This window comes from Heterodontus francisci, chromosome 9 (assembly GCF_036365525.1).
Source record: "Heterodontus francisci isolate sHetFra1 chromosome 9, sHetFra1.hap1, whole genome shotgun sequence".
Taxonomy (NCBI): Eukaryota; Metazoa; Chordata; class Chondrichthyes; order Heterodontiformes; family Heterodontidae; genus Heterodontus; species Heterodontus francisci.
This window is the reverse complement of record NC_090379.1, coordinates 27491307-27505848: the sequence shown is the minus strand read 5'-3', so window position 1 is coordinate 27505848 and position 14542 is coordinate 27491307.

Genomic DNA, 14542 nt, shown 5'->3' with positions numbered 1-14542 from the left:
TCAGACAGATTTTCTTGAGTTAACAAAGAAAGAGGTTAACTTTATTGTACCTAAACCGAACTATTAAAATAATAAACAATGCACCAACTTTCACTCTCACAAACACACTACAGATTCATACACAAATAGGTTACAGAGTTGGGAAATAAAAAGGAATACAGTCCACGAAGTTTGGTGATTTGGCTGGCTTCTAGCTGAATTCAGTGGTTCAGAGGCTTTTAGTTTGAGGAGGTAGATGACAGGTTTGATGAGTCTCTTGGAGATAGTGATGCGGATGATTTCCTCCAATGTGGTTTCTGATTGACTACCTGTGTATACTCGGGCTACAGTCAACAGCAGGATTTGAAAGCTTTCAAGCTGGAATGGAGAGAGAGAGAGAGAGACCCCCAGTTAGAGTCTGCTCATGTCAGAGTCCAGTTGCTTCTTCTCTGCTGCAGAGAAAAACACAAGCTTAAAACAATAGATGGGGAGGGGCTTGTCACATGACAGTCACTCAGTGATTCAAGCATAGCAGTTAGCAGTATTTCTCTGCTTGCTGAAAGGAGCAGATAGTTCCGTTAAACTTCCTGGGTCTTGGTTCTTGCTGGGAAATTTTGTCTCCCTCCTCACAGTTCTTTACAATGTAGGTTACAATGCAGCAGACTAGGTGATCATCTTAAGCTGCAAGCAAAGGCGTCCTTTAAGCTGGTCTTTAAAAATGTCTTTTAAAAAAAATATTATTTCAAATCTCCAGTCAGTGGACCAACGAAAACTATCATTCAACAAAACGCATTGGCGTAACAATATTGTAGTACATTTTGATCTTATCACTGAGAGACAGTTGTCCCAACATTGTACGCTAACTGCCAGTCTTAGAAGATAATCTCCAACTATATGCAAGTGGTTGTTCCATTTTTCCCATCAACTATCCTTATGAATTCTGCAATTAGTCCGACTGAAATAGTGACAAATTATGATTATTTACAATGAAGTTGCATTTACTGGATACCAGGTAAGGACTGCCCCAAATTATTTACACAGCTCTAAAAGACAGAGAAGATCCTGAGCTCATCTGTCTGATTTGGTTTTGAATGCAGATCTCATGAACGCGCAAATAATATTCTAAGCCCGCCACAACACCCACTCGCTTTGAGCTCAGCTGTTCTTTGACCACTTGCACCAACTCCTCATATATTTTATCTTTAAACTGTGCAAAAGCGATCAGATGCTTAACTAATGTGTATGGTGCAGCCTTCAGGTAGGAAGCAAACTTGCACTCTTTTGGGCATCTGCTGCAAGTTCACTGCCCTCAAAACAAAAATTAAGTGGTTCTGCATCATCACCCCAGCTCGACCCCATTTGATATTCTCTGATTTAATCAATTAATGGCAAGACTATACAAAAATATCTCAGTGACCAGGTAGACGGTCACCTAAGTAACTAAGCTGTCCAATATTCAATTTTCCTTCATCTTTGATGACACTGTTATAGCTGAATCAACATTCAGATCGCTGTGGTAATAACTAGCTGCTATTATTTCCAGATCCTGCAGAATATTCTGTCAATACAAGAGGATATTGACGTGTACTTACAACTTGATGCTTACTCCCATCAGGGGCCATCTCGTGTTCAATTAATAATATGACAAGGACTATAGATATCAAGGTCAATTTTACTTTTTGAGCAGTTGATCGGCAGGACCACAGGTGAAGAGGCTGGAGCCTTTTTGAGGCACAAACCTCACTTATGTTGCATTCCTACTTCCCCTGGCCCCACAAAAATAATTTAAAACGTGACTTTTCAGGGCCCCTTCAGCTCTATTGACAGTGAAAATTTGTCAGAGAGTGCATGGCGCATGCTCCAACCTCTCCTAAAACAGCAAGCGGGAGTCTTATGTACGTCATTAGATCTTGATTTTCATACTCAAAGGGGTCTTTCGCCTGAAATATACAGTGGGCCAATCAGCAGTGGTAATGCTGTGGTAAATCATTGGCCCTATTGCTGCCTATGAACCATGATTTAAAATCGACATCTACGTGTGCTCCTTCAATGTAGAGGAAGGCTCAGAAATCACAAGCCTGTGAACTTTTGGAATAGTCTACTTTGGACATTTTTCACTTACAAGAGGTCAGAAGAGGGTGAAGCAGCAGGCCTCCCTCAAACTTGTGGCTGGTATCATCCTACCCTTACATCTTGACATCACCCTCTTACATAGATTATCTTGTAATGCTGGCTACATTTGGAGATTTTTGTTGGCAGCCACCTTTATAGCATCACTGTAGAGCTGGTCGAGTAGTCTGCCAACATTTACAGTAGCTCTGAACAAGGCCCCGCATTTCTTTCACCAACACTTGCTCAGTGACAACCAATCACCTATCCCAGAGGATGCAGTTAATGAGTTTGAGCAGGTAACACTGCAGAATATAATGAATAGTGAGGAGGACCAAGGAAGAAAAGGAAACTGTTGGTCTGATGACTATGTGGCTGATGACACCCTTGTACTTTAGGAAAGGCAGCAATGCAGCATCATTGAGTAATCATACAATGCTGTCCTTCAATAGCAGTAAAGATGAAAGCACTGGCCATACTGGTTTATGCAGACACCTGTTAGATACATGTCTTCAGTACAACAGCTGATACATATGAACACACCAAAATGATAGACAGAAAAAGAACAGCTGGTCCTCCAACCTGCTCCACACTGATGGCCAAAGCATCATGATTAGATACTTCCTAACTACCCCTTTCTCCGAGCCCTACAGCCATGTAACCACCTTGGAGAGGCAAACAAACAGAGAATAACCCATGGCCAATGAGGGAAAAAGTATTCTGTAAAATTACTCTCTGACCTCTTCAGGTGATTCAAACAGTCCAGGCAATCACCTGGATCAAGTGCTCTCTGTAAACAACTTACCTTCTATATGAAGCAAGCACTGCCCCGTCAAGAACTGATCCAGTTCCCTCTTGGGGGCAAACAGACAGTCAGCACCCACTGCACCAGTAGGCAATACACACTGTAATGACCAGCTGGAATGCGGCAGAGGCACAAATCCTGAACACGGTGGTGATCTTGAATGCCACTGGCAGCAATATCCCTGTATTGGATGTTGGCTGCTAGTATCCTTACAACAGATGGTATAGATCATGTTGACCCACAAGCTGTGGAGGCACTGTCCCATAGTCATTGCCAGGTGGATGTGCCAGAGCTTGCAGATACATTTTATTGGATAATAATAGGTGCAAGTAGTGAGGCTCTGGTGCGTGCTGATCTCCCTGGCAGACCTTCTTTTATGTTCTACTACTTTGACCATGAAACAGGTTATTTGTAACAGATTCAAATGAACCCTTGTCATTAATTTGATCTGGGCTTGCTAACCACCAAAGGACTAAGGTTACACTTAGATGAAACTCTCATGAACGTTTGTATCAAAAGAGCTATTTTTTATGTCCATTGTTTTCATCTGTTATACTAAAATCTTATAAATTTTATAATCTTATAAATGCTTCACTTTATTCTTAATTTAGGAAACAATAATCGGCCATTTTTAGCATTTCTAAATAAAAATACCTATTTTGGCTATAATATATAAACTGTACGAGAAAAATATGAATAAAATACATGCATTAAATTGTTTACAAAAATGGCAACAGAAACAATACAACACAATAAACGTGCTTCTAAAATGAAACAAAATAAATTCACAAAAATCCTATGTCCTTTTACTCATTAAGCTCTCTCAGGCCCAGTCAGAATAGGCTTACAAGGCAAATAATGTGATCCAGGTGAGAAAAGATTCTAAAATATGCCTGGGCCCAAGTTAAGTATTTTAAATTTAATTCTCAGGGCCTTTAATGAATGTTACAAAAGTATTTTTTGTTAAGTATATGTTTTTGAGGACTTATATTTAAATTGTGGAGATGGATTTGTGGAGGAGGCTGAAGATTTCATAGAAGCTGGACTTTGCTTTATTGTTGACAGTTCATTGAAAGGACACTGAGATGTTGTTTAAAAACAGCCTTGCTGGAAGTCATTTGCTTTAAGCAATAAGCAACTGAAACCTTGGTGACCAGCAAAAGATGTTTACTGAGAAGTGACAGGCCAAGATTTATAGGGGTCAAGAGGCTTGACTCTTGAGATATTGTTTTTACTTTCACTTTGGACAGCAGATTGGGATGTAAACTGTTTTGAAGACAGTTGGAGAAAATCAGCCAAGAGAGCAGCCACCATCAGCTCACCCTCTTCCATCTCTTTGAGAACTTCCTGAGAATCAAGTGTAAGAAATAGAGAAACTGATGCTGCATTTCCCCTGAAAAGCCTGCCAGAAACTCCTGATGCTGCATTTCTCCTAGAAAGCCTGACAAACTGATCCTCAACATCACCTGAAAAAAACTACTTTAGAACGATCCCAGTGACAGCCATCCACACGTATTTGGGATGCTACACCAACAAGGGACAACTGACATATTTCTATACCTACTCTTGTTTCTTCCAGAATTAGAAAGTATTTGTCCAATGTATTTTTTTGTTTTTTTTTTGTAACAGACCTCTGCAGAGAGAATTTCTGTATTTTTTCAGTCTGTGTGTGAGTTTGCGTGTGGGGAATTTAAAAAGTGGAACTTTCATATTTCAATCTGTGTGTTAATGCTTTGCTTCATGACTGGTTAAGTCTTGTTTTATGATAAACTGATAATTTTGTTGTTTATTAAAGAAACCCGGTTGGTGTGTTTTATTCTGGGATAAAGAGTAGAGTATATGATTGACTGTATCGGTAACTGGGTAAACATTTTTTTTTAAATGTTGTAACCTGTGGAGAAGTGGAACTAGAAAAGACAGTGCACTCCTCCAGCCTCGGTTGTAACATGACACACTTTTACTCATCTTATGTAAGAGGCCTTTATTGATGAAAAATAATTTGTTTGGAAAATCTGTTCAGGGAGAGGGATGGAAAATGGATAGAAACAAGCACATGGCCTTATCCTGTCCCCTTTTCACATGGTCCTCACCTGCACTACTGGCGATTACTGTTAAGAACTTGACCCTGTGGCGTTGTGACGTCCCACCTAATTGTGTTCGTGCAATAACAACAACAAGCTCACATGTTTCTCTACTAATCAATTGCAAAAGACTAATTGTGGAGGTATGTGATTTCTTAGTTCTGAGTTGCCAAATCGTTATGGGTCAACTCTGCATGTTTGAAAGTATACTGCATAATGAACTAAAGGACCTGTGTTGTGTGATTGCCTTTAAGAGTGATGACTCTTTCAGATCCGAGTGCGCTAATGAGCTAAGTAGTTATGTGACTCAAAGCCAGAGTCACTCTGCTACTGTAACACCAAGAGGCAAGCTCTGCATTGTATATATTAGTTCGCTGTTTAATAAACCTGTTTCGAGATCTTCAACAACCTGGACTCCACACATCTTATTTGTGTTGCATCAGACAACACAGAATTCTTCTCATTACATGGTGACAGCTGTGGTGAGAAGACAGAATCCAAAATTGAAGACCACAAGAAAACAGCCTTAAAAACTACCTACAGCTCAAAAAGTGAAAGTTCGAAAAAAAACTGTTTCAAACAGTAAGAAAAAAAGAACTTATCCCAAGCTGTAGAAGACAGAATGCTGAATGACAGGCTGCAAATCAATCACTGTGAGTGGGTGAGTCAGTCTGCCATTGGTAGAGGAATCCCCATTAAAAAAAGAAGCCCTGAAGTGCTTAAATGGTTGACATTTTTTGAAGGCTCCATGAAAAAAGTGGGGGGCAGTTCCTCTCTTGAGCTGATCATGGTCTGTGCCACTACAGAAGGCGCCCAACAGCAAAAAATGTGGGACTCCTCCATTCACACAGCTCACAGCTGAAGCTATAAAGAGAAAACTATTAAATCACTCCAGCGCAAAGAGCTTTCATTCACAGCCAAAGTTTTAAAAACGCATAAAAGCACTCAAGCATGAAGAATTTCCTACTGACTAGCAATATAAACAAATTCTAGCAAAGAAGCACTTGAAATGTCTATTGCACAGCTGTATATACAGACAGTCTAGAGTGCTGGAAGATAGATAAACAGACAAGTGCTGCAAAACACTTGCTCCTGTCCATCAAATCAGCTAGTCTAGAGAATAGACAGGTTTTTTGAAAAGCAAAAGCAGCACAGAGTCACATAATCAGGTCTTAAAGCAAGTTTTAAAGCAAAAGAAAGCAGGAACATGGATACGAATTTTCCCAGTATGAACTGGAAAGTTTTGGATATCCTTTCCGAATTCCAACAGGGCGGCACAGTGGCGCAGTGGTTAGCACCGCAGCCTCACAGCTCCAGCGATCTGGGTTCAGTTCTGGGTACTGCCTGTGCGGAGTTTGCAAGTTCTCCCTGTGGCCACGTGGGTTTCCGTCGGGTGCTCCGGTTTCCTCCCACAGCCAAAGGCTTGCAGGTTGATAGGTAAATTGGCCATTGTAAATTGCCCCTAGTGTAGGTAGGTGGTAGGAGAATGTGGGGATGTGGTAGAGAATATGGGATTAATGTAGGATTAGTATAAATGGGTGGTTGTTGGTTGGCACAGACTCGGTGGGCCGAAGGGCCTGTTTCAGTGCTGTATCTCTCTGTGACTCTATGTTCCAACAAACAATGCAGTTATGCTTTACAGACCAAGTAATTGTAGAACCGGAAAAACAGGCCGTAAAAATAATAATAGTGATTGGAAATGAGGGGTTGCACAGAATCAGTACCTCTGGATTATCTGAACAGAACCAGAAAGATCCCACAAAGATAGGGAAAGTGCTGGAAGATCAGCTTCAATTGAGAGTGAATTTTCGAATTCACCGACTGGAATTGATGTCCTGCAGGCAACAGCCAGAGGAATCAATAGACCAGTTCATCAGCAGATGCCATAGTAAGGGCAACAAACACCATTGCTCAGAAACTGAGATGTCAGCGCGGTTAATGGAACTGGTGATCAAATTGAAGAATTTCACAAAGACCGCTTGGGGAAAAAGAAAGGTCACAGCATTGATGCACTGCTGGAAAATGGAAGGAAATACGAAGCCATTGTAGCTGGACAATAGCACTGCAAGTACTCGGTGCAGCCAACAGTATCGGCACCATAACCAGATCGAAAAGAGCAAGTAAGCTGTTTGATAAGTGCTGTCTGTCCCACTCACGGCGAAACTGCCCTGAATTTTGAGACCTGTGCAAGGCGTGCAACGCAAAAGGACACTGGGCCTGCCTATGCAGGAATTCTGGCTCCAAAGGCGCAGCCAGAAGTCACAGTCAGATGCAGACAAACAGAAAATACGACAACAGCAGCAAAGAAAGCGCCAGAGACCTACATAAATACAAGCCGATACACAAGCAAGGCAGACCTGAGACAAGGCTCAGAGAGAAGTAGTTCACAGACAGAAGAGGGACAGATATTCCACATTGTGAACCTGACACATCACATTGATGTCGTCCAACAACTGGAAGCTTTCGCCACTATCAACACCATGTGCCCAATGAAAGCTGGCAAACATACACTCAAGGTCAAGATTGACACCGACATTAGTGCAAATATCCTACCAGTCCGAATCCTTAAAGAAATGTACCAGAGTTGTTGGAAATCAATGATACAACTGACAACTGCCAAACTATCTGCATATAATGGGTCACTCATCCCGTGCAGTGGCACATTAACAATGCAATGCAGCGATAGTAAGTCGGCATGGAAACCATAAATGTTCTACCTAGTAGAAACGAGCGGACCAGCAGTGACAGAATTACCAGCGTGCAAGGACTTCAATACCATAACTATCCACAACAGCATTGCCAAGGGGAAATCCCCAAGTACCGGAACCCACTTGCACCAGCTGGCCAGCATCCAACGGTGCAGTCTGGAAACCCAGCAACAGCAGAACTATGCCGCACCTTCACTTCTGCTCTCCAGAGAACCGCCAGCACCACAATGAGCCAGAACAGACAGATCTCTCCATGAGACCAAGTACTCTTCCCCCAACAAGACCTCAACCTGCAGCCCCAATCCTTCAGACGCAAAGGATGTGGAGTTGCGAAGGACATGCATTGTCCTGAAGAGGCACAGGAGGAATGAGTTGAAGCATTGTCTATTGGCTCTTCAAGATGAGGTGCCGGAGCTTTCCAAGAACAACAAAGGCTCAAAAGTGGTCATCCTGAGAAAAGCAACAGAATATGTTAGCAAGCTGACGGCAGAGCAACAGAAACTGAATGCAGAGGGAGAAACTTCAGAAAGAACAGCAACAGATGAGATGCAAAATCCTCAAGCAAGAGTTATCAAACTACCAAGATAATATATGTACTTTTGAGCCTCTATATTTGTAAATTTCACAATCGCTATCCATATGTAAATAATTTTGATGTTATTTAATTTCATGTATTTTTACTTTTAGCTAAGTGCCAGGATGTAGTCATGTGACTTGGAGCCACAGTCACTCTGCTTCTGTAATAGCAAGAGGCAAGTCCTGTAAATGGTTAATTCTGCGTTGTGTATAGTTAGCTGTTTAATAAACCTGTTTTGATATCTTCAACAACCTGGACTCCATGCATCTTATTTATGTTGCACCAGACAACATTAAAAGCTTCTCATTACAACCTGTAGTTCACCGGCTCCACTGTTTGAGTTGTGGAGCTGCTGAACTGAGCTGAGCTTTCAAAACGGAAAAAAATTCTCAAAATGGATATTTCATATTGTGCGGGCTGGTGCTGCTTCTAGCCTCCAATGAGCAAAGTGTCCAAGTGTGCATGAAATGTAATATAGTGGTACAGAAAGGAAGCTGTCCTAATGACCAATCAAGCTGAAAGGGTGACGTTCATATCAGTGATGGTAGCAACATGCCAAGCTTGTTAATTGTCTAGAATACAAAAATGGAATGCATGAATGAGTTTTAGAATTAGACACAGCAGTTAATACCACAGCACCATCTAGTGTCAAGCATCTAAACAGACTCACTTTGAATTCCATCTTTGATATTGCAAGTGTGATAAATACAGCTATAAACAGTTTTTTATTCTTTCATGGGATGTGGGCATCGTTGGCAAAGCCAACATTTATTGCCCATCACTAATTACCCTGGAGAAAGTGGTGGAGAGCTGCCTTTTTGATCTGCTGCAGTCCATGTGGTGTCGGTACACCCAGAGTGTTATTCAGGAAGGAGTTTGACCCAGTGACAGTGGTGATATAGTTCCAAGTCTGGATAATGTGTGACTTCAGAGGGGAACTTGCGTGTTCCCAAACATCTGCTGCCCTCGTCCTTCTAATTGGTAGAGGTTGCGGGTTTGGAAGGTGCTGTTGAAGGAGGTTGATGAATTGCTGCAGTGCATCTTGCAGATAGTACACACTGCTATCACTGTGGTGGAGAGAGTGAATGTTTAAGATGTTGAATGGGGTGCTGATCAAGTGGGCTGCTTTGTCCTGGATGATGTCGAGCTTCTTGAGTGTTGTTGGAGTTGCACTCATCCAGCCAAGTGGAGAGTATTCCATCACACTTCTGACTTGTGCCTTGTAGATAGTGGACAGGGTTTTGGGAATCAGGAGGTGAGTCACTCACCACAGAATCCCAGTCTCTGAGCTGCTCATGTAACCACATTATTTATGTATACAACTATTGTTGAAACAATTGATAGGATATTCAATTTATTTTATGTTTTCTGAATTATTATAAATATGGTGGTGAATTTTGACATGAAATATTAATCAAAGAGTATAAAAATGCCATAATTAAGATACTTACTATGCAGAAAAGTTTTTTTAAAAATTGATTTTATTTTAAACTAATGCACAATCTCTAGGGGTACATATTTCAGATTATATTACTACTTCCAGATCCAGACACCCAGAAAAATTCCAAGTTGCATTATATTACCCAGCATGTAGATCAAAATCATGCGTATGCAACAACATCAAATTGCATTTATATATTGCCTTTAACATATTAAAAAGTCCCACGGTACTTCACAGGAAAACTATCAGACAAAGTTTGATACCAAGCCAGAAAAAGGGACATTAAGTGATGGAAAATTTGGTAAAAGAGGTATGTTCTAAGGAGCAACTTAAAGGAGGAAAAGAGGTAGAGAGGTGAGGATGTTTAGGGAGGAAATTCCAGAGCTTAGCTAACAGTGGTGGAGCAAAGACAAATGGGTATGTGCAAGAGGAGAGCATTAGAGAAACGCAGAGATATCATAGGGTTGCAAGTCTGGAGGAGGTTGAAGAGATAGGCAGAGTCAAGGCCATAGAGGGATTTGAAAACAAAGACAAAAATTCTAAAATTGAGGTGTTCCCAGACTGGGACCCAATGTAGGTTAGCGAGTACAGGGCTGATGGGTGCATAGGACTTGGTGCGAGTTAGGATAGAGACAGGACAGTATTGGACGAGCTTAAATTTACAGAGGATGGTAGGTGGGAGGCCAGCCAGCTAAGCATTGGAATAGTCGTCTAAAAGTTAGAGGCATGGAGGAGGATTTCAGCAGCAGTGGGTAGAGGGGAATAATAGTGATCTTGGTGTTGGATAGGATATCGAGTTGGAAGCTGAGCTCAGGGTCAAATAGGACAGTGAACAGTGAAACAATGTACAAATAATCCTACAGATTTAACTAAGCGGTGGTGTCATTTCAGAATTCCTTTTGGCAGAGCCTGATGAAGATTTCCACCTGCTCAGGTAACAGAATTCCTTTGTGTTTGATGAAAACAAAATTAAATCAATGTGGCATACATAGATATGGAGTTGGCTTAAGTAACATGAGGTTTCAGTATCTACAAAGCTGTAGGACACTTAAATTATAGTTTTAATTGAACTTAGCAGCCTGGTAGCTCTAGATTGGATTCTCAGTAGAAAACATTGCCAAGTTCAAATCAATAATTCAAAATTACATTTAAGCTTGCTTGTCCACTTTAGATGCATTTTGGCAGTCCTTTGACAGGATTTTTGATGGAAAGAAGTGGAAAGATTGGTGAGACCTCACTCTGCCCAAGGAAAGTCACTTTGATTTGAGCAACTCTGGACAGGCTTTAATCAGAAAATGTCGAGAGAACTCTGTTGCCTAGATTATCTTTCTGAAAAGACTAAAGCAGGGTACAGCAGTGGGGACATAAAAATGGAACAGAATCAAGAAAATAAACGATGAAAACTAGAAACTAGAACTGGCGTATATATATGATGTGCAGGGAATGTCAGTAAATGTAGATATCTAAAATTTAGATACCTAAAATTTACTGCTTATTATGGTTGTGGATCATCTATCATAAGGTGCATTTTGTCAACTGACAAATAACAGAATTTTATTTAAATGTATCCATTCAACAATTATTACAGTGCACTTAACTGCAAATGTTAATTTTATGCCATTTTTCATCTGAATTTGATATTAGAATACAATTATTAAATGAATGTCAATAACAAAAGACTGTAAGAGAGACTTCCCAGACCTTGCATTGAAATTGAGAATATATCTGACCTACTGTTTTGGATGTGGGGTGATGTCATGCAGGCCCCCACCTGCCAAGAATGAGGCATATTAATTTTGTCATATGAACATTGATTTTAAACTGTTACTGGAGTGAAGAAATGACTTGTTAAACAGATCACCAGACACTTGGCTGGAAAAACATTTTTGCATATTAACAGACAGTGCATGGAGGGACAAAGGGGCTATTTCTTGCTCCAATTTAATCCACGATGGACTTTGAGCACCAGGTATTGTGTGTAAGAAGAGACAGGTCAGGGTCGGCTAAGACAAGAAAATCCACAAACAGACGTGGTCCGACCAGCTAGTCACATGAGTAACCTGCTTGGCAACCTAGGTTTTTCTGAATTGTACAAAGAGTTTGAACTGAGAACGTTTTTGCTCCTGGAATGAGAAGACCGCTCCTGTCTGCTCCCATCTCTGTCTCACAAGGCTCTGGACCCAGTGAGGACACATGAACTTCAAAGAGAGAAAAGTCTCCTACATTAAACAAGGTTTAAGAAGAATGCTGGGCGCTAACAAAAAGCAAGACCTACCTACAATCATGGACTTTACAGCAAGCTAGATGAACAGTAACCGAAACCATCTTCAGGTATTGCCTCAAAATTTTCCACTTTATTTCTTCTGCTCTTTTCTGTCTCTATCTGCCTGAGTGTATCGCATATGCATGCTAGCGTATCCGTAGGTATTAACCGAATTAGAGTTTAAGTTTAATAAAATTAAACCTTTTTCTCTAAACCTAAGAAAACCTGTTTGGCTAGTTTCTTTGCCTTATAATTGGAAGTTAGTGAACAAGGATTCACTAAGGGAGAGCTAAACAAATAAGTGTTAAAAAAATTAAACCCTGTTATGGTAAGACCAGGTTGAGAGGGAACCCTAGACCCCTTTCTCACCTGGTCGTGACAGGTGATGAAAACCTCTCGGCTTTATTCTTATGTGACTGACCCAAATTTCAAATCAGTCTGACATTAAGTTGTATATAAGAACAAAAGAAAGTAGGGACAATTAACTCATTAGTCGTTTAGAAGGGCAAATTTGTACAATGATGAACGCCTCCAAAAGAATCTTTGAAATAGTGACTGATACATAACTTCAGTTAAATGCAAATTTGGCAATGCTCTGGAGAAAGTTTCCCTTTATTACCTATTTGTAGCAAAATTGTAAAGAGATAATGTAAAGGAAATCTTCCCCCTTTGTTCCTAAAATTAATACATTAATAATTAATACATTTCAACTTAGTTCTCATTAATATATATTATATATTCAGACTACTTTTAAAAATAAATAAATATGCCTTATGTTGTGGTTTACTGAAATGCTGCCAACTTAAATGGCAGGATCTGTTCCAATTTCTCCCCATCCCCGCTGATGGTACTGTTGTATACTGCAGCACAATTCCCTGGGTGCCATTTAGGTCGTCCTGATACCTCCTTGAACCTTCATATATGAGTCTGAGCTGTAAGGCCACTCAACCAAGGGGAACCTCGCAGCTGAGATCAATCTTCACTCAATATCCTCGCACAAGCAAGGGGTTGTAGGAAAGTACTCTGAGTAGGAACCCTGTCTGATTCTTTGCAATACTGACATTGATGTTAATGCAAGAACATTCCTCTGCCCCAACTGAGATTAATTAATTTAGGGATCTAATCTGGAATATCTGTGGGCTGTGGTTCAATACAGCACCAAGTTATTGCATTTGTCTACTAAGCCATTTATGCTAGATTCAGGCAACTTGTGTGAAAATATTTTAAAAAGAATAATAATTCTGTTGTTTCAGTGCAGATTTTTATTAATTATTGTACAATTCTGTTAAGAGGAGCACTTAATAACTAGGCTTGATCATTAGTCTCAGATTCCAACATATTACTATTGTATTTAGACAAGAACTGTGGATCACCCTTTAGGGCTGAATTTTACCAGCCCCTCTGTGTCGTGGGTCGCAGCAGGAGGGCCCTTAAAATTCAACGGGGAGAAGCCCGCCTCAACACCCGACGTCGGGAAAGGCGGGGTGGCGCATCGGTCCGGCCCCCACATGGTGGCAGGCCCTTCATCTAAATATTTAAATGTATAATAATAATATGTAAATGAACTTACCTGCAGGCGGTGGCTGTCCCACGCCGATTTTATGGCCGACGAACACAGCTCATGCGCCTTCAGAACTCCATACGGAGTTGTGAGGCGAGAACATGGTGGGGAGGGGGGAGCAATGAAATTTTGAGGGTGGGATGAGTGGGGAGTAGGGAAAACACTTTTTATTGGCTGTGAGGATGGTGGGAAGGGGTTGAAGGGCAAAAGTTAGAAGGTTGTGGGGGGGAAGAGTTTGGGTAGGGAATAAGGCATGTTTTGTTAACATCAGGCAATGATATGACCATTGGGAGTTTTGGGGAAGGGCCTCCATATCATAATTATTTGTTTAAAAAAAAAGCACACTGTACCTTTAAAACTGTAAATCTCTGCGCAGGGCTTAAAGCCCTTTAAAAATGGCACCGGCACCTGTGTGGTGGCGCCGTAGCCGTTGCCGGGGATGCGGTGGCTGCCCCCTCTTCATCATCAGGGTGGCCGCTCCGCCTGCTCTATTTAAATCAGCCCCCACACAAAATATCACGGGCGCTGTGCAGCAGCACTTCCATGTTGGAAGAGCGGCAGAGCACGGCGTGCTGATAAAATTCAGCCCTTAGTCAGTTTACAATATCATTATTCCTCTCAAAGGGATATGATAGTAAACTATAGGTTATATCATTTCCCAGTAGCTAAAATGTTAGCTAATAAGAGAATATTTCAAAAACAGAAGTTTCCCTAGCAGCCAAAATGAATAATATAAAACATCCAGTTTACACCCAGTGTAGCTCATCTAACAAATACATGGGCTGGGAATTTCCTTGGAAATGACTTGCACCATCACTCGCATCATGCCATAATTTCATAGAAATTCTGCCATTTTCCTTGTTGAAACAATGAATAACTAAGTAAAAATCAATGGCAATCGCGGATTAAGAAAATAATTTATATTTATCCACCGTCTTTCATGACCTCAAGATGTCTCAAAGCATTTATAGCCACTAAAATACATTGGAATTGCAGTCACTGTTGTAACATAGGAAAC